The sequence below is a fragment of the Phalacrocorax carbo genome, chromosome 6 (assembly GCF_963921805.1).
Source record: "Phalacrocorax carbo chromosome 6, bPhaCar2.1, whole genome shotgun sequence".
Taxonomy (NCBI): Eukaryota; Metazoa; Chordata; class Aves; order Suliformes; family Phalacrocoracidae; genus Phalacrocorax; species Phalacrocorax carbo.
The window spans coordinates 2,101,111-2,121,552 of record NC_087518.1 but is presented as its reverse complement, the minus strand read 5'-3'; the positions used below and the strand labels follow the sequence as shown (position 1 = coordinate 2,121,552).

At 44.3% G+C, this 20,442-nt stretch overlaps 1 long non-coding RNA gene across 1 annotated transcript; it reads left to right on the top strand.

Moving 5' to 3' along the window:
- The first annotated feature begins 336 nt into the window (after positions 1-336).
- On the top strand, positions 337-14,635 carry LOC135313784 (uncharacterized). The gene is made up of 4 exons (XR_010373277.1): positions 337-1,873; positions 2,222-2,428; positions 7,697-7,847; positions 12,226-14,635. It is a non-coding gene; the product is annotated as an uncharacterized LOC135313784 (long non-coding RNA).
- The last annotated feature ends 5,807 nt before the right edge of the window (positions 14,636-20,442 follow it).

Here is a 20,442-nt window from a genome sequence, read left to right as displayed (position 1 = left end):
AATGGCCACGTGCCCATTAACGCCACTATTAAGGAACTGGGCCCCCCAGTGCAAGAAGGGCAGGGAGCTGCTGGAGCAAGGCCAGCGCAGAGCTGCCAAGGGGATCAGGGGCTGGAGCATCTCCCTTGTGAGGAAAGGCTGAGAGACCTGGGTCTGTTCAGCCTGGAGAAGAGAAGGCTGAGGGGGGATCTCATCAATGCCTATAAATACCTGAAGGGTGGGTGTCAGGGGGATGGGGCCGGGCTCTTTTCAGCGGTGCCCAACGCCAGGCCAAGGGGCCACGGGCACAAGCTGGAACACGGGAAGCTCCCCCTGAACATGAGGACAAACCCCTTCCCTGTGCGGGTGCCAGAGCAGGGGCACAGGCTGCCCAGAGAGGCTGTGGGGTCCCTTCCCTGGAGACATTCACCCCCCGCCTGGACGCGGCCCTGTGCCCCTGCTCTGGGGGTGCCTGCTCAGGCAGGGGGTGGGACGGGGTGAGCTCCAGAGGGCCCTTCCGACCCCCACCAGTCTGGGATTCTGTATCACAGGACCTATTTGACAGGGTTTGCTGGAGCTGCCATCAATACTTCAAAGCAGTCTTTAAAATTCAAAGTAGTCATCCCATTGTCAAGTGATTAAGTGAATATATTTTAAAGTAATTAATTGCTGCTTAATTGCCATACAGGTTGCTATCCTGTATAAAAAAAAATTCCTGGAAATTTTAATTGCTGTAATAAGCTAATGAATTTTTTTAAGTATTTGTGTTAAGACTGAACAATCCTAAGGTATCTGCACAGCTTATGCCTAGTTTGCAAATCTCAAAGAGGTGCTCATAAATTTTTTAAAAGCGTGAGCTGGCGCTGTTTCAGTAAAAGAACTGAATCAAATGAAAATCCTGAAATGCGTTTTTGGGAAGCTTAATTAAAATAACTGCTGATATGAAGTGCTATGGGATAAGACCTGTACATAACAAAAAAAAAAAAAAAAAAAAAATTAGAAGTTTGTAAAACAAGTTTTTCCTTCAAAGCAGTCGCCTCTGAAAAACGAGGCTGGCCCATCAAACTTCTGATAGAACTTTAAACCATTTTGCTGTGAATGGCACTGTATATATTTTGGCTAGGGAAAATATTTTATCGTTCTTTGGCTTCTGCGTGCCACCTATGGAATGCAAAAATCATATACCTGCTGTAAAACAAATTGTGGGACGGGCCAGGTGTCCAGGAGCGAGGCTGGTTTCCATAAGCGAGTGATCAAACAGCTCCGAGTCTGCTTGAGATGCCGCCAGTGACGCCGGTCGAAAAGGTCTCACCGCTTGTAGCTTTCCTGTGTCTGGCTGGGCTATTTACATCCTGCCTACGCTTCCGAACGGTGCCTGTGCGAGCAGGTGCTCAGGGGGCGCAGCTAATGGTGTTCAGGGTGTATAGCCCTATTCTATCCCTAAGGCCGATTATTGTACGAGAGTCAATATTAGACGGTTTGTGCCATGGTGTAGGAATTCTGGTGTGATTTTAGTCTCGGCTGTCGCTACAGCTGTGATGACTTGCTCTCACTGCCGCAGGCGGCGTCGCCAAAGCAGCGCCGCGCGCTTAGCTGAAGCTGGCAGGCATCTGTGCTGATCATACCATCTGCACCGCTTCTGCTGGCCGGCCATCGGTGTCTCCGTTTGGTGGCTCCAACCCTGAAAATATGTTACTGAATATTTTTGGCTCTGTTAGTCATCCTGTAAAAACTCAAAAAAAGCCTGTTCCATGGTATGGCAACAAACCAATTCGCCAAACTTCTCCGGAAGCCAGGTACCGCATCCCGGGGGGAAGGAGAGGCTGCTGCCATCTGGGCAGCTTCTGGATCAAGGACGCCGTGCCTCGTGCCGTGCAAGAATGCGCAGCTAAGGGTGAGTCCTGGCGCCAGCCCTGGTAAAACCGCGTGATTGCTCTAGCGATGGAGCACTGGCCGTGTGAAGGACCTGTGATCTGCCTGGTGGAGGTCTAGAAAAGAGCGTGCAGGCATTTTAAAGCCAGTTCTGGTTGTTTTTCAAATCTGAGCTGTGCTTTTATGTACACTTGGATATTTTAAAAGCCTACATTAGTATTCAAAGAACTGTTGGCAGTTTGGGGGCCAGATTTTGCTCGTATTTGCCTTTGTGCAAAATATGAATGTATAAGTAGAAATTGGCACTGTACGCAGGACAGATTTGAGCTTGTTTAAACTGAGTTTCTAGAATTGCCTTGCTCTTCTTCAGGCTGTGTGAGTCTCCAAATCGGTGCTTCATTTGAGGGAGTAACGCATCCTCTGGGCACTGCACTTTGAAGAACATCACCAGCTCAGCTCTCGGCTATTTCCATGGTGAAATCACGACTCCACTCTGAAGTCCAGTCCTGCATTACTTTCATCAATCTAGTGTTTTATACCAGCTACCCTCATTTGTGTGAATTCGGATAGATTCAAGGTACTTGCGTGTGTCCTGCCAGCTTTTCGAGCAATTGCTGACCGTACAGCAGCATCCCTTTGATGAACTGGTGCAAGGCAGCTTGTAGCGCTGGCAGCCAGATGGACACGCTGCAGTTTCTATGCCGATATTCTGATGTGGTTTTTGTTCATTCTGTATTTAGCCTTGGAAGCAACAGAGAGCCTTTACCAGCAAAACTAAATTGCCGAAGTAGAAAGGCAATGGTGGAAGTTTACAGCACAGAAAATCAAAAGTTGCAGGGTTCTGACCTTCCCGCAATCTCCGCTGTGTCTTTACCTTGCAATATTTTACTGTAGGTGTAAAAAGGATGATGCAAAGGTTTGTAGGCTTTCCCTCCTGAGGGGCTGGCGTTGGCAAAGATGGGCGCATGCTTGATTGGCTTCGGGGAGGTGTTAACTCGCGGGTAGTTGCACAGTTTTTTTTAATCGTTTCAGAAAATGTTAATGCTACGAAACCCAAACCCCACAGGCTAAAAACTTGTGAGACATGGAATGAATTTAGAGACCCGTAGCTGTATGCACTCCGCTGCCATGGGCAGTGTCACCGCTCTCCGTGCTGCTTGGTGGGAACTACAAGAAAGAGTTTGCTTCTCGGTTTCCTCATCATAAAAGAGAAATATCTTTCCTTCAGAAGGCGATTTCCATTGTTCACAAGAAAGGTGTTAATTTATCACCCCATTACCAGTATTATTAATCCAAAGTGCCTTTGAAAATACACATATAGGACCGCATTGTGACTAAGAAAGCTCGCTTTCAGGACTGAGCGCTTTATAATAATGCTCAGACACTTAAATGAAAGATTTTAAGTTTTCTATTAGTCAAAAACCAGCCTTTAGCTTTCTGTAAGTTAGTGCAGAACAGCAGCAATTTCACCCTTTTAGCCTATTTGTGTGTGAAGGAGGGTCTAGCAGAGAGCGAAGCCCTCTGATGAAGTGGATGGGGTTTTCCTCATTAAACTGTATGATAATTAGCTCGGGTGCTCGCCCCCTTTGTAACACAGTGCTCACGGCAAAGTGCTTTTTGGTTCCTTTGAACAGCCCGCCGGGGTCCCTCCCGCCCCCGAGCAGAGGAAGGGCTGTGGGAAGAACAGCCTGTGTCCAGCCACCTTATACTGTACCTCCAGCGCTTGCTATGGCTTTTGCGTCCACCCGCGTAGGTCCGTAGTTATGCAGGCCAGGAAAGAAATAGAAAGGGAAGCTGGAGGGGGGGAAAAAACCAGAAGGATTGCAGGCCCAATCAGTGAAAATATTTCAAAATTATTTTTGTTTTAGACATTTTTCCTTCAGGAAATACCCCTTGGAAGAAAATATCGCTTGTTTTTTTTTTTCCTGATGAATTTAACACTTATTTAATAAATTGAAATAATTCTCCATACCGTAATATATTATGCATATTCTTATATATACTCTTGCAACTCTCAGTAAGAGTTGGCTATCTATAGCATTATTTACAAATCCAGGACACAAGTTTCTGAGGTAAATTTTTATTTTGATATTTTTACCTTCTCACTCTTCAGCTTTTAGAAGATGACAGAAATTTGTCCAGACTACAGTTAACGGGAGCAAAAGGGACAGCTATTCTGTTTGAGGTTCATGACAAAAAGCCTGGGAAGAAGGACCAAAATATCAAAAATCAATACTTCAAAATATCTGTCTTTCACAAAAGATTTAAACACAACCTCCTCCCTTGCCTCTTCCTTTGAATTTTTGCTGAAAGGCTTTGTTTTAAGGGAGGCCATTTTCAAAAAGAGGGGGCAGGAGAAGGCTGGGAAAAAAATAACTATTTTCACAGTTCAGTCGCTCTCCAGAGGAGTCATATGTGAGAACCCTGCCTTCAAAGGCCAAGGGGGAAGGCAACAGAAATAAATGCATTTGTTTCTCCCTGTAAAGGCTACCGACTCCTGTCGGGTGAAACATTGTCATATTTTGTTTAAATTTATATATTTCTTTGGGGCTTTGGGGTTGCAGGCAAAGGTTTAAGTCCCTGAGTTGGTCCATGAGGTGCAGTAGCTAGACCTCCGCTTCTAATTTGCGAGATGTTTAATTAAAAGCGATGAAAAGAGGATATTTTCTGCCCTCTTAAGTCAGTCAGTCTTGCATTTGCAGCTTTTTTTTTTTCCAGTGACTTGCCATCTTGCAAAAAATAGACACGTGGACACGTCATTACAATAGAAATAAATAGTAAATGAAGGCATAAAAAAGTAACCTTCTATTAGCTACTTATGATGTGAACCAGACCTGAGGTTTTTTAAAAGAGTGGGTTAAAGATAATGACTTGGAAAAGAAAATAAAAGCAGAAAAATATATCAAAGAATAAAATGTAATTGCTGTGATTTAGATGAACAGAGAGACCTTCCGTAAGAGAGAGGTGGTTTCGAACATGGAGGAAAAGCCAGGAATTAGTCTCAGGGAAGTTTTAATACTTTTGTGGTCATGTTTTCTCCCTAGGTTCTGGCAAAAGCTAGGCTAGAACACCCGCTTATTGTCAGGATGTAATTACTTCAAATGGATTTAAAGAATAAAAGTGCACTTTCAACGTTGCATTCTATTAGCTTACCATTTGTTCACTCATTTGACAGGGAACCTTTACTGTTTGTACCTTAACTATTGACCTTGCCATGCAACCCTTGGTAAGTCACTTCATCTATCCTGTCTTAAGTCCACCCTTCCTAGAGGAAGGAGGGAGCAGGGCTGGCCACCTTTCAAATCCAAGTGGAACTTCATGGTAGAAAGTTGTTCAGAAGTGCTAAATATTTTTAAAAGAAAAAAAAACAGTGTAGACTGACCTGTGATGTTCTGAAGCTACAATTTCTCCCCCAAGTTCTTATCCATATGCCAATTTTCAGTATAAACATTGCAAGTGACATGGGAGGTCATCCTCCCATGTTCCTTCCTGTCCTGGTTTTGGCTGGGATGGAGTTAACTTTCCTCCCAGCAGCTGGTACAGTGCTGGGGTTTGGGTTTGGCGTGAGAATAATGTTGACGACACACTGATGGTTTAGTTGTTGCTGAGCAGTGCCTACGCTAAGGCAAGGACTTTCCAGCTCCCCGTGCTCTGCCGGGGGCACAAGAAGGCGGGAGGGGAGGGGGCACAGCCGGGACAGCTGACCCCAACTGGCCAGAGGGATATTCCATACCATGTGATGTCATGCCCAGTATATAAACTGGGGGGAGTTGGTTGGGGGCAGCAATCGCAGCTCAGGGGTCGTTGGCATCTGCTGGTGAGTGGTTGAATCACTTGGGATATTTTTCCTGGGTTTTGCCTCCCTCTGTCTCATTGTTTTCCTTTTCATGATGATGATGATGTTGTTGTTATACTGTTCTTATCTCAACCCACGAGTTTTCTTACTCTTGCTGTTCCGATTCTCTCCCCCACCCCACTGAGGCGGGCAGTGGGTGAGTGGCCGTGTGGTGCTTAGCTGCTGACTGGGGCTAAACCACGACACTTCCCTATTAACCGTCAGGCTGTGAACGATGTGCTTCCTTCTTTTATCTGAATATGGGTTCACTGAGTCTATTCCTTGCACATGTTACTGTAATTGGATCCTCTGGCTTAGGGTCAACCTCCTCCAGTGCCGTTGGGAGTATGGTGGGACATCAGTGGCTTGCTGTAGCATTCTTTCTGGGTGATGCGGATGACACAGATCACTCTTTGCCTCCAGCTGCAGTCTCTGGCTTTTACTAAAGAGGTTCATTTGGGAACGGTTGACCAAATTGAGGGCAATTTAGTGCTTGCACAGAAGAGGTCTTGCATGCTGTGAAAGCTCCCTGCATAACGCTTTTTTACCTTGCTCTGCAAAAGCCACCATGCTGCCTTATCCCAAACTGTGAAGACCTCATCACAGCCCATTACTAGCCTGGCTTCATAAACTGTTCCTTGGCACTGCACCCCTTGTCCGAGGCAGATGCTCAAAGACATGAGTCAGTTGTCACATAGTCTCGGTGTTTTATGTTGTCAGTCATAACCTGAGTGCTTGGGTATTTACAGTGCTGCAGACAAAGTCAATATACTAGGGATGAGTCATATTTAAATGTAGCTTGTTCTTGCTATGTAGAACACACTGATTCACCAAATGAACGCCAGCTCAATGACAAACAGCTGTTACTGCCACATTTTAATTAAAATGGAAGTCTGGCCTGAAGAGTTCTCCACTTTTAATATGCACCAATAACAATATTAAAGTGAAAAAAACTTGGGTAAGTTGGGAGGAGAAAGGAGAAATAAATGTTGTCTGTACTGTTGAAAATTTGCCTCTACATTAATTCTTGGAGACAAATTCAATTTTACTAGCTTCAGAGTGATGGCAGGTTACTTTGGAAAATGTCCAACCTTAAAAATCCTTCCAAGGTACAGATACATTGGGAGTGACCTCATAATAATGGTTATGTTGTCACCTCTGTATCTGAGCATGGAGCTCGGTTCGCATCACCATTCATCATGCTCTAAATTCACTGTTGTCCTCACGTTGACTAAAGACTATTTTTAGTTATCCCAAGTTCTTTGCAGTTATGTCTATAATAAAATAAGTGTGAATCACAATAAAGACCTTCCTATACTTTAAGCCTTATTTTCATCTTTAGAAATGGAAATCTCTTCCTGGCTTTGACTCTAGTAGTGATGTTGTTGGAGTTAGATTTTTACAGGGCTCCAGTACTTCAATCCCTTGTGGGCTGCAAATACCCTGAAGATATGTTACATATTCTGTTCTCTGTGTTTTATTCCATTTTTCTGTGTTCAGTGTCACCACCTGGTCCTTATCCTGCCACACTTTCCAGCCAGGGACATAGTCTTTAAGCTAATGTTCTTGCTGATGAAGGCTTAGTCCCCAGGTAAAAGGCTGCACGATGAGCTCGTGGTCTGTAAGAGCAGCCATAGCAGAGCTGAAAAGTAAGAATTCAGCCCCGCTGGGTGTGAAGGGAAGTGGATTTTCCTTGTACCTTGTATCTTTTTGGGAAAAGCAGTCTCTTCTTGCAAACCTGCTCTCATGTGAAGGCCGTTTCTTTAGCAGGAATTCTAAGAATTTATCCTATGTGGCTACAGGAGTTATTTCCATATACTATTGACAACCTTGCATAACTCAGAAAGTACCAGAGCAAACCAACGCCACTAGAGACTTACAGAAAGGTCAGCAATAACAAATTAAGATAAAGTATTGACAACTGCTCTGCTGGGTCCTGTACTTAAGCAACAAGATTTTAGGGGAGATTTCTTTTAATTATAACTTTTGACGGCCACTCTGTTTTCACAGAAATCTTCCTGTCTCCCCTGCCAAGTGCGTTCGCAGAACGAAGCCGACTTGGCAAAACGAAACGGATGTCTCCCATGCAACTGGAAGTCCAGAAGCCTCATCCGCAGCCGCTTTGGGGATGCATCCAGGCGTACAACGAGAGCAGCAGCGAGTACGTATTGACCGTGCCACCTCCTCTTCCAGCTTTATGAGCTGAAAGGTCTACCGAGAAACGTACCCGTCTTCCAGGCAACGACAAAGCGCGGGAGCAGGGAGAGTCTCCTCTGAGACTTTGCACCCGTGCTGGCTTCGCTGCCCTTGGTAGCTCCGTCGCTTCATAGGGCGGAGACTTTTGGGGGCTATAACTCCGTGCTTTTGTTTGTGTTTCTCTGACAACTACCGTGTGGAGAGTCAGTCCTGGCTGAAACCTCCTTGATAATGGGCACTGTATGAATAACGAATGACCCTGTTGTAAATGCACTGGATAAAATATAAATGTGCAGTATTTTGAAGTTTTTGGTTGTTTTTTTTTTTGGTCAAAAGAGCTTATCCCTAACCTATTGAAGATGGGTTTTCACTGATTTAGTGGGTAATACATAACATTTATGTAAATGTTGATGTGTATAGTTTGGTTTGAAGCCAAAAATCTCTACAAAATACATTGCAAAGCAGAACAAGCCCTCAGCTGCGGGCACTGGGAATTTAACTTCCAAAATCTGTGATTTCCTAAAGTGAGAAATTGGCAATAAAGCCCTATAAATAAAAAACGTTCCTTTCATATTAAAATAATAATAAAGGATTTCTAACAAATGGCCAGATAAATCAGCATGATCTGTGTCAAACATTTCTAAATTTATTTCTTTCTAAGAAGGGCCTTACCAGTAGGTGTTTTTACATGCAAAAAGGAAAATCAAATTACACTTAAGAAATTTAATTTCTTCCAATTCCTCAGAAACTCCATGTTCTTTAGAGGAAATGGTAGTACTCTATCATCAGTCGTGAAGCGCATTGCTTTACCTACGTTAGCCACAGGCTGCATCGAGACTCACCAGCTGCCCACTGGTAACTAGCCAAACAGCAAGGAGCAGGATAAACCAGGCTGTGAGAAACGCAGTGAAATGCAAAATGCCTACCCAAATTACGTCTATTTATTCTCTGTAATCTTTGTGCCATGATCCAGAAGACTGATGATAATCCAGGAATAAATGTGTACCTTTTACACAACATTAACTTACTTTCTTCTAGCTTGTCAAACAGCTTTGGGATTTATTATGTGTTTATTGTATGCCTCACCAAGTTTCTTTCCGGCTAGGGGACTGTATATTTACTTTTACCTTCCACCTTTGAGCATTGAATTTTGCTTAGTGAAGCATATTTGGTAATGGATTTTAGCATTACAAGGTCGCAAATTTTGTGCTTTATTTGGAATGAAGGGACGGGGGGAACCAGGGGTGGAAATGCAAGGTAACAAAAAACGGGCACCCAGAGAAAGTTTTCCACTCTAACAAGGATTAATATATTTTCACAGCATGCTATGCATCGGGGCTGTAAAAGTTCCAGGTGTCTGGATGGCTCCGTACTTACCAGAGGTCTCAATTTCAAATCTTCAGACAGCTTTGGCTATATGCTTGTAGACAACTCTTTTTCTCATGGTTCTTCTCAATTGTTTACTGAGTTATTCGAGTGGCTGAAATTATCACAAAAGTTAAACTAGACTATATTAAGCAGTGGTTATGGAATAATTGATTTTTGATGAACTGTTAATGTACCAGGTGCTTGTAGTTCCTTAATATTTGCTATTTTCCTACTTAGTGCTGTGAACACGTATGCCTGGAAATGACACTGAGCCCGCTTCCATCTCAGCTCCGTAGTGCTGTCAGTGGTGCTTTAATTTTTGTTTAATTTTTTTTGGCACAATTTTCATTTAAAATGATTCCTGAATGGACGGAGCGGGATTCTCCCTCACCGCATTGACACTCCGGCAGCTGATTAAGTGCCCACCGTTAATCCTGTGATGAGAGCTATACGACACAAATATGTACCTGTTGTGCTTTGCAAAGTGCAAACTGCACAGTGAGTTGTGGCTAAGAATAATTCTGTGCAATTTGGGGTGGATAAAACTATGTGTAGAGAGGTCGTGACTGCCCCAGAGGTCATCCTGTGAACTAATGAACGGGCATTCATCTTGTCCTTCAGAGCTGGGTTTTGATTAGTGTCATGAGAAGTTGGCAAAAACAAACTGAAAAGGCACTTATGCTTTTAGTGATTCGTTACAGTTTATTTGCGCGCATCCAGCTGAATAACCAGTCGAACAAACTCCTATCTTTTGTAGCTATTTCTGTGTCTGAAACAAAATTTTGCCATGTCTAAGTTGTTGGGGTTTTTTTTTTTTGAAACGAGGCATTTCCAAAGACACTGGAAAGATGGTGATACCTGGGACAGGGGTGGGACTGTTCAGGCCTACGGTATGCATGCCATAGGAAAGGAATATTGCCAGATACCTTTTCATTAGGCAGGTAGTCCTCCCCAGCTGGCCTAACCCTTCTGTCCTTGCCTTACCTTGAGCACCTTTAACAGATTTGAGCTGTTCTAATGGCAAATAGGCACTGGTGGGTCCCGCTGGATGCTGCCCTGTGCTCCCATGCCATCTCAATGTCACTCAAACGCGTTTCCTCTGGAAAACTTGGGTGTCGGGTCACATGGATCCAGAAAGGACAAGGACATACCTGAAGCCTAGCAGCTACGAAGCAGATATAATTGCTGCCAGAATTATTTAGTTCTGACAAGGGTCGCTACCATTTTAATTTCTCAGTGATCGACACACACAGCAACACCAAATTCCTCTGGCAGTGGGCAAAAAAGTGTCGAAGTTGCATCCACCGCTGAGCACAAGTGGGGGTGGGAGGAGAGCAACAAGTAATGATGTTATTTCTTTAAAGCGTTTTATAATCTCCTAATGAAAACCCTGCGCAGAAAGCTGTCACGCCTTTCTTCCCTATAATTTGAGCCCGTTTGCCCTCCGTGTGTCCCTGAGAAGGAGCTGTACCACATTCCATATCCTGGGAAAGGGGAGGCGTGACATAGGTTGCCAACAACAGCGCATCCATTAGCCGCTTATAAAGAAAGAAGAAACTCTGGATCTTCAGGGGTTTTTCATTTTCTTCTTATCTTTCACCTCTTCATTGTAACTTGCTCTGTCCTTGCAAACCAGGGTTGAATACTGTCCTGTAACAAAATTTACTAGCATAATCTTTTATATCAGAGAATCAAATGAAGCATTTCCCTTGCATAAGTTACTGTGATGGCAGACATACGGCCGGTATTTAAGAGCCTGGTGAATTCCTGAAGTAAGTGTTAAATGGAAAATCAGTGTAATAAGTGTATCGTTTTTCTTTTTAATGCTAATACAGCTACAGATTTTGGCTCCTTTATGGGTTGTCATAAAGTGCAGTGATTGAATTATACCGTTTCCTATAATTTTTTCTTTAATTAATTCTGGATCAAATTCTGGTATGTTTGTTAATTGTAGCAGCATCCACTTAAGGAAAGAGGATGGGGAAATACTATTGTTAAAGTAATTTTGGATTAAAATGGGATTAATAACTATTATGACAGAAGAATATAACGTGCCTTTGTGCATCTCAGTGACAGAATGTTGGTTGCATTGTGCCATATTTCTTGGGGCAGTGTTTGTTTATTGGCCTTATCAAAGCAAAGCCATATTGAAGGCTTTAAATAAGTTGATTCTTCTTTTTGAATCTTTTAACGATTCTGAATCACAGCTTGTAATTCTGCTACATCCTCTGCCATGTTAAAGCATGCCAGAGAACTGAAAGTGTTTTCTAAAATTTACCAGAGCTTCTGAAAACAGTGTTCAGCCATTTTAAGAACCTGCAAAGCCAGGCTGCTGCAGTTGTCTGTCTGGGCAGCGAGGTCCCCTTACAGGACTAATTACAGGTAGCGGCAGGGCTAATACACGCCTCGAATGCCCCTCGATGAGGGTCAGGGTTACTGCTAGAGATTCAGCCCAGATCACTTAACTGGGAGCTAATCCTGGGCCCTTCAGCCCTTTGGTTCATCGTCAGATCCAGACGCCAGTGTTGCTCCCCCAGGCGCAGTAGGGGCCCTTGCAGGGCTACGTCCCTAATTCACGGCAGGTTTTAGATCCAGTGACCCACTCCCGCTGAATTTCATGGAATAGTCTGTTGGGCTTCACTGTGAGCACATCCAGTCACCGCTGAACGCTGGTTGTGTAAAAGCTATTTACCAGTACCTGCCTCAGTAGCTAGGAACAGAAGTCTTTGTCCAATTTTAAGTATTATTGGTTTGATATTTGTAATAGTCTTACAGGGAACTGGACAGTCTTGCAGTAAATTTGTAGGCTTTGCCTCTCACGCGTTGGTACCATCACCGTGGCCCAGCGGTCACAGCGTAGGGTCTGACACGTGCCTCCACTACCAGCTCCATCACGCTGCCGAAGAGGACTCGTGTTCGAGGCAGGTACGCCTCTCCCGTGGAGCTTAGCTGAAGCCCTCCGATTGCTTTTGCAGGAATCCGACAGCTCTGCGCGCTTCCGAAAGCAGCAGCTACCGGCGATTTTATAAATGGAAACCAGCATTTCAACGTCGCGGCCTCAAGCTGCTTTGAAGAGAAGCGGTGCCCATGCTCGCCTCTCCTGGAATGACGGGGCCACGGTGCCTGGGGGGTTTCTAACACCCATCACAGAGATGGAGATGGTCCTTGTCCGGTGAGAGCTGCCTGGCGGGGGTGCAGGAGGAGGCATCTGGTTTGACTGTGCCAAACTCCCAGCTGAAAATAAGTGCTTTTATGGCCACTTTACCTGGGTTGTTGAGCGGTGTCAGCCTCCCATGGAGTCAGTGGACTTTGAATGTTCTCAGCGCTTCCTGGGTATATCCAGCATGCACGGTCAGACACTGCAACTCTAAACTCAATGGAAAACAAGTGACTGATGCAAAGCCACTTCTATGGACTCTGCTCTGGTTTTTATAGCTCTCGTGTAGAACAAGTGGGTTTAACCCAGTTGCCCTGTGGTTGTTCCCTTTCCCTGCATATAAAGCCAAAGAAAAATCGTGTTATACTTTTACTTAAAAGATTTTTACTTGCGGATTCAAATATATGCAACTATTGTTGGCAGGCTTTGTTTAGTTTAGGTTTGTTGGTTGGCATGTTTAATTTTGAATTTGTTAGTCCTTAGGACTTTGTGAAGCCTGCTTTGGTTTCCTGGTGTGTTTTGTGGGATAGCGATACACAAAGTGCCTCGATATCTGTTGTGATTAATGCTCTGGAGGAACTTGTTAATGGTCATGGAACCACTGCGTGTTTGAAGGTTGTGACACAGCAGTTAGTTTTCCCCGACTTCCCATGCCCCAGCAGGCACAGGATTTAGACTTGCAGATGCTCCGTAAGAAACGATCTCCTTATGAGGAGTCCCAGACTTGGCCCGTAGAGCCGGGACGTTGTGATGGTGGGGATAAGCTTAAATAACCTCTCTGGCCACAGCCAGCTTATCTAAATGAAAACCCAAGTGACAAATGCTTTGGAATCTTTCCCATCACTACTGCAAAAGCCCATATTCAAAAAAGAAAATGAAATGTTTCAGTTTTCAATTTAAAGAGAGTGCAGGTATTTCGGCTCCAAAAAAAATTAGATGGTAGATTATTAAAAGAACGTTTCGGTGTCCAAAAATGACATATTGCAAAATTCCACAATTTATTCAAAGTAAACAAAACAAATCGAGCCCTTTCTGGTGGAAAACGGTGGAAATATCAGCGAAGATGTTAATTCTCGGGTCGCCGTTTTCTCGGGAGAGGCTCACCGTGTTATTTTCCCACCGCAAGCCTACAGCAGCAGCACAGGGGAGGGCTGAAAGCCGGGCTAAGGCTGTTTCGGGAGACGACCGAACTCTGCGATTTCGCACGCCGCCGCCCGCTTTGGCGACGTGTAACCCTCGATCCGACGGCCGCGGGAGCTGCTGCGAGCTCTGACAGACACCAGCGTACCCCGCAGGCTCGGCAGCGGCTGCCGGCCGGGCTAGCTGCCCCAAACCTCCCCTGCGAGGCGGGAGGCAGCGCCGCTGCGGCATCGGCGGAAGGTGCCGGCGCGTGGTGGCGAGGCCGCCCTGGGCGCGCACAGGTCGCCCGAGGAAAATAATCGCAAGGGTATATTTTTAATGGGGATCAAAGTTGTGTTCTTTTCAGACTTGTCTGGGGCATAAGTTGGAAATCAAACGCCCGACAAGTTTGTTACATCCCTGCTGAAGGTCTCCAGGCTTAACTTAGTCAACGTTCTGAATTACTTTTCCTATTAAATGAATTCTTTCTTAAAACATAGGGGGAAAAACTTGCCACTGATAAGATTGTTCTGTGAACCGTTCCTAACGAGCTGCTGTGCCATTCCCTCATGCTTTCGATTTATCTTGTTTAGATCGCTTCCGTTTAAAGTATTCCAGTCTTTTACTGCCCATTAAGAGTTTGTTTTGTTTTAACTGGGAGCTTCAAATAAATTTTACAAGCTGCTAGAAAGCAAAATATTTTATTTATTTAAATTGGCTTTTATTCAGGTGAGTGGATATACAAATAACTTTAACCTCTTATCTCTTTCTGTAATGTTTGTAATACAAATTTCATTTTCGATACACGTTCTTTGTTGGCTCCCCAAAGCCTTTCTTGCCCCATACTTGAAGTCCAGAGGGGTTTTGGAGGCCTGGCTGCTGTAGGAGCACTCGTGGGTCTGGCTGCAAGGTAAGACTTCAGTCTTTAAATCTGCAATACTCTTCGCTGGATGAAATAACCCGCAGCGTCAGAGAATCCCCTGGGTTTTGAGCAGACAGTTCACTTCAGTGTAGCAATGACCTAACATAATAATTTTGCTAATTGGTTTTGTGCTGTTGATCCATTATCCGTTTTTATTTCCTATTTAAATCTGGCCATGGTAAAAATCAAGTCCTGGTTACATTAAAAGTCTTTTCTTTGATTATACTGACATAGCTAAAGCACTCTAATCGCCGTACTCTGTATGCAACTGTGTCGGCATTAACGTGCCTTTCTGGATCCCTCTTGCCACTCAGGAGATGGAATAGCTCTCGCGTTGCCTTTGAAGGAACCGTTGCAGAGAAATAGTTGTTTGTAGAGGTAAAAATGCATTAGATCTTTTTTGTTTGGTTTTTTTTTTTTTAGTTTCATGTAGATGTATGGGTACAATTTTCAAGTTTAGGTTCAGGCCCTCCAGAACCTCTCCCGTTGATTGCAGAAACAAGTGATCTATATGCAGCAGAGGCAAGGCTTTATGCCCCGTTCTGCAGCAGGTGCCATGGGGGGAAGAGTCCCACAGCATCCCTGAAGCTCTGCCCAGCAGCGGGTGATGGCACCTCTGCATCCCTTTCACCGCAGTAAGACACTCATGTGGGTATGAAATATATTTCTAACTTCTTGGTAACCATTTCTGAGGTGCCTTTAAAAAAGGAGGGGTGAACATCGAGGGGAAAAAAATAATCAAGATAAACCAGAGTCATTTAAAAATGCTTCAGGCTAAAAGAAGGCTTTTATTTTCAGACTGGCTAATTCGAGGTGGCTCCCAGGGCCTTGAACATCTTAAAACATTGCTGTGATTATGATTTTTTTTTTTATGGACAAGGCTATTTGGCAAACATTTTGTAGGATTCACATGGCCACTTTATGTCTTAGGTGGTGTATTGCAATTCATCTTCTTTTTGTTCAGCCCAGCGCACCTTTTCCCCAGTCTGCGTGCCAAGCTCAGATCCTTGCTCCGTGGCGGTGATGACTTTCAGCAAGGCATAGCATAGCGTCTCCCGTCTCTCTTTTAAACCAAGGTTTTAGAAAGCCCCGCCTCTCCCCAGATCCCGCGTGTGGCCGTGGGTGCGGGTGGGGGCTCAGCACGCCGCTCGCCGCCCCGCTGCCGGGGGGTGTCCTGGGGGGCGATGCCCTGGCTGGGGGACCACCGACAGCGTGTTTTATCTCACCGAGACTCTCCTCTGCCTCTATAAATTTCAGTTAGAGGTTTTCAGCTTCCCAGTATATTCTAAGGAATGGAGTAAATTAGAAAAACTATTGAACCAAGAGCTTTTCTCTCCCCTTGATCAGGTAATGCTATACTCCGTATTTGTCTGAGGAAAGAACTTTCACAACCCAGTGATTCCACTTTTTATTCTTTTTACACTATGAAGTATCATAATATTGTATAATAGTGTCATACTTATATTTCACGGTCTAATCCGCTTTTCTTTCCCATTCCCATTGTATTTTATATAGTTTGAAGTCGCAGAGCCCGGAGTACGTGCTCACGAGGCAGCCTTCTCCCTGCGCCTTGCGAATAAAGCAGTGCTCAGGCACTCATTAGGATTTTTCTTTTTCTTTTTTTTTTTTTTTTTCTTTTATGGAAACAGTGCAGACTTCACGCTGTAAAAAAATTACAATGTCCTGCGCATAATGTACGTTTTCTTTACCTTTTCCATTATCTGCTTCACAGCATAGCACATTTGTCACCGGTTTTCTTTCCTCCTGGCTTAATGAGAATCTCAGGTTTTGGAATGTGCTGTTTCTGTCCTTTGTGTCTAATCCGTGCCCTCTATTTCTCTCCCCCTCTTGGAGATAAAACTGCATTTTGCTGCTGTTGCAGTTCCAGGCGAATTTGATCAAGATAGAGGAACTGACTCATCACCTTTTCTTGAATCTTTAGGAATGGTACCGGCACACGTGTCCTGGAGGAGCCGGGAGCGGCATCGCGCGCGTCTGGTCGGGTTGCTAAGAGAGAGCAAGCGGTTTTATTGTTGTTTTCACCCACATTCTGCTGAGGCTCTTTAGGATCCTGATTCTGTTGATTTTATCTTCTGTAAACGGAGAAGGAGGGGAAAAAGCTAGCCTGATGACTCTGGGAAATATTCGAAAGAGTGCTTGCGAAGGAGAGTGTCATGAAGTGTGATGCTGATCCCAGCGCGGACCACGCGCAACGTGCCCGTATCGCTCTCAAGGGAGTTGCCCTGGGACCCATGTTTAATTTTCCGTCCCCTGTAATGTCAGACCCCTTTCCGTGAATTGTTATACGTACCGCTTTTGTTCTGGCCTAATAACAGGGCTCATAACTCCGGCTTAATAATTTGCCTCGTAATTCAGTTGAGACCAATGATAAATTTCTAAAGGCCGTTCAGCCCCACTAGGGCCGTATGAAGTGGAGTTTAAATTGACATGTTAACCTGTAGGCAGCGCTGCTTTAACAAGCAGGGCCACTTATTTAATCCAAACGCCATAGCCATATGCAAGATGTGGTGGCAAAGGTCAGCATGGATTGCAAGGGAATTGAAAGTTGAATTACTGCGGTGATTGTTTTTGCAACAAGCCTTATCGAATTGGCTCCTTCTTGTGTGGTTGTAAACGCATTCCTCGCGTACTGTCAGCATCGCCTTGCTGGCTGTTATTTCCCTGGGGTCTCGTTGGCACTTCTCCTCGTGGTCATTAGAGAAGTTTGGGAAGGGAAGAGCTCTCTGCCAAGGAGCCCAGGATATTTTGTGTGCCGCTTTGGTCCAGCGCCTCTTATGGATAAAGAAAACTGAATCTTTTCTAGGACTCGCAGTGCCAGTTTACTGCAGCGTGTTGGCGCTGGGGCGTGTTCAGCTGTTCCCCTGCAAACGGGATGACTTTTGAGTGCTGCTTGCAGTGTTTTCCAGCGATGCGTTAGCGACCCGCTTGCTTTCGCCGAGCACGGTGTTTGCCCGCCCCGGCCCCGAGCAAGGGGAGCAGCTTGCCCCTGCGAGGGTGCGGGTGGCCCGGGAGGGACCGGCCCCGGGCTCGTTTCATGCGCTAAACCCCACCTACGCACGTGTACGCGCTGATGCCTCTGCAAGCAAAAAGCAGCAAAGTCGGTGGGTTTTGCCTGTGGAATTTTTTAACCGCTTGTTTTGGGGTTGGGAGGGTGGGTTGAGTGGTGGAGAAGATGAGGGTGATCCAGGAGATTATATCGACCCGAGCTATCCGTGCACGTTGCAGTTGGGCAGCAATATGGGAAAGCCTTTTGCGGGCATATTTGGAATTGCACTCCCAATTCAGAACCGGGATCTGAATTTTAATTTTGCCAGTGGGCACCGGAAAATATTTAACTCGTTTGGATTCTGATCCTCCCAGCCTAACTGGTGCGTTTAAACCCAAATAACTAGAAATCCATCATTAGCAGGCGGTCTGTAATTTGCTTTTTTATCCTGTGTACAGTTGGCCTTGCTGCTCCTCACAACCGTTATTGTGCCTATTCTGCCGTGAGCCTTCGTTTCTGTCTTTTCCCTGTACTCCCTTAAGCCTCATCTCTGCTCTTCTATTTTTATAAATTTCTGAAATGATAGTTTTTATATCTAGCGCAGCACTTTGGCACGGTGGGCCGGGGGAGTTTCTGAGCATGATGATATCTTTCAGTGGAGATTCGGTCTCCTATGTTTTAATTAACACCCAGGCCAGGTAAGTTGTTTTATTTTTTTTCTGGAGAAGAGCACTTGTTCCGGCAGCGCGGACCTGTGCACCCCTGTTGCTACGCAGCAGCCTCGACTTCAGATTTTTTCGTATTTTGTTTTGAGCAAAATCCTCAAAATCCAAAGATTTTTGGTTGTTTTGCTTTACTGGGTCAATGTTTTAGTGCTTCAATCTATGCTATTGCAAGAAAAATTTAAAAACTATGCTTCCCACCCACTGCAAAGGATCTGGCAAAATAAAGTGTCTGTGTGGAGGGGAACTTTGGAAGGAGGAGGAAGAGCTGTTGTGCTGTGGAAAAGAATTTTCTTGCTTCTTTTAGCTGTGTCTCTTGAGATTGTAACGCTTTGCCTTCGTGTTTATCATTCAAGCTGGTGGAAGATATGATTCCTTCACCTGGCTTTGTCAAATAGGTGAATACCCTTTTGATTAATTTCTTTTTTAACAGCAAAATGAGGATGCATAGTAAATGTTACAGTCTTCTGAGAGTGACATGGAGAACTTTAAATTGCATGCGTAGTGTCCTTGCATCCATAATATTGCTGCTAACCTTACTTTTGAAGTTCTGAATGCCCTTCTTTTTATTTAATGGTAACTTTTTTGTTTGAACAGATGGAGTTGTGTATTGTAGAAGCGATCAATTCTCATAAAAAAATTATAAATTAAGAACAGGCAGAAGCTTTAAGCATTTCATATCTATAAGGAGTTTTAACACATACATTTATGCCACAATGCAGTTTCTTCTAGTGAACAATTACAAACTTATAGCAGGTTTTTTCAAAACTGAGCTGTTTTTCCTTCCTTTCTTCCCTAACAGGTAAAGAAACATTGCCTTTTAGTTTTGATCTGTTCTTTTGTAACCCACCAGATCGCACTTTTGATTTGTGCTTTTAATGGTATAGAAACAGATTAAGTGACGCAGCGGAGCTATATGTCACATGGCACACTCACAAATTGGTATGAAAATTCTCAAGAATGTGAATTTACATTTATATGTCACTGGAAAGTTGCGTTTCAGGGTTTAAATATGTTGGTGAAAGGGAATGGAAAGAGGCAGAAAGAAAGAAATAAAGAGAGAAATAAAGAAAAAGAGAGAAAAAGAAAGAAGATAATCAGAAGAATATAGAAATTGCAATTTTAGTTGTTACTGATTTAAATCTGCAGCCAGATTTTCCCGAAGGAGAGAGGGACCAGGCAGCCCTGGCTGCGCCTGTACAGAAGCCTTTCTCTCCCCCATGTCCTTCCTCTCCTCATGGGAACGTGTTCTCCAGCAATTTCACAATATTTATTGCCAGCCTCGAGGGAATTATTACAGGTCTTACTGGGACATGCTTTCTGGAGCAGCTCCTTGAAGAAGGACAAGTTCCCCAGCCTGAAGGGCGCACAATCTGAATTGAATTGTGATGGGATAAGATGGGAGGTGGCAACTGGGTTTTGGGGACTGGGTGCAGCGAAGAGGACTGGGTCTTGGTCTGAGCCGTGATCTTTCTCTCTGAAAACAGAAAGCAAAACGTTTGCTTGTTTTACTAAGGAAATCAACAGGGAAAATGTAATTAACTCTACCTGAATATTAATGTTAATGAATCTTTATTCTACTTGTAGGAGGGAACAGTGTTTGAAGAAAATTTCCTGCTGAGGTTAGAACAAAGGTGAGCTCTGCCTGCGTGCGCGATGTTCTGGCGTAATGAAAACCGAAATGCACGGCCCGGAGACTTCAATCTAAATGCCATTTAAGCTAGTAATGTAATCTGAAGCTAGTAAATATATTCACAATAAAGGTCTGCACCTAGTAAGCCCAAGCTGATCTGGTTTTCCTATTACCTTTTGACTCTGAAAAAATATTACCAGCGTGCAGCTGACCTTGTTTTGCACTTGATGTCTGAAATTCACGGTTCATACCTGGCTTCAGAGCAGAAGAGTGTGAAAAGGCGATGAAGATTTCGGTGGTGTTACACAGAGTGCCTTGTTCAAAGTGTGTGGAACCTACAACTTCTGGCAATGTGAATCAAAAGCAACGTCCCGGTGCCTTATTAATAAAACAATTTCAGCTGCCAAGTATTTCCATTGAGTTTGTTTTGTTGAGGCTGGGAAGTCAAAATTGGAAATTACATCTAATTTCCCCCATTTGGTTAAATAACTAGGAAGATCTTTTATATGGGATCCTTAGCATCACATTTTCGGTCCTGGCTCGACCTCCTCAGGGTTTGGAGCCTTTGATGTTGTTACAGGTTGTACGTTTCACAGAGCCTTTGTCTTGGAGGAAAAGTTCTGGCTCTCACA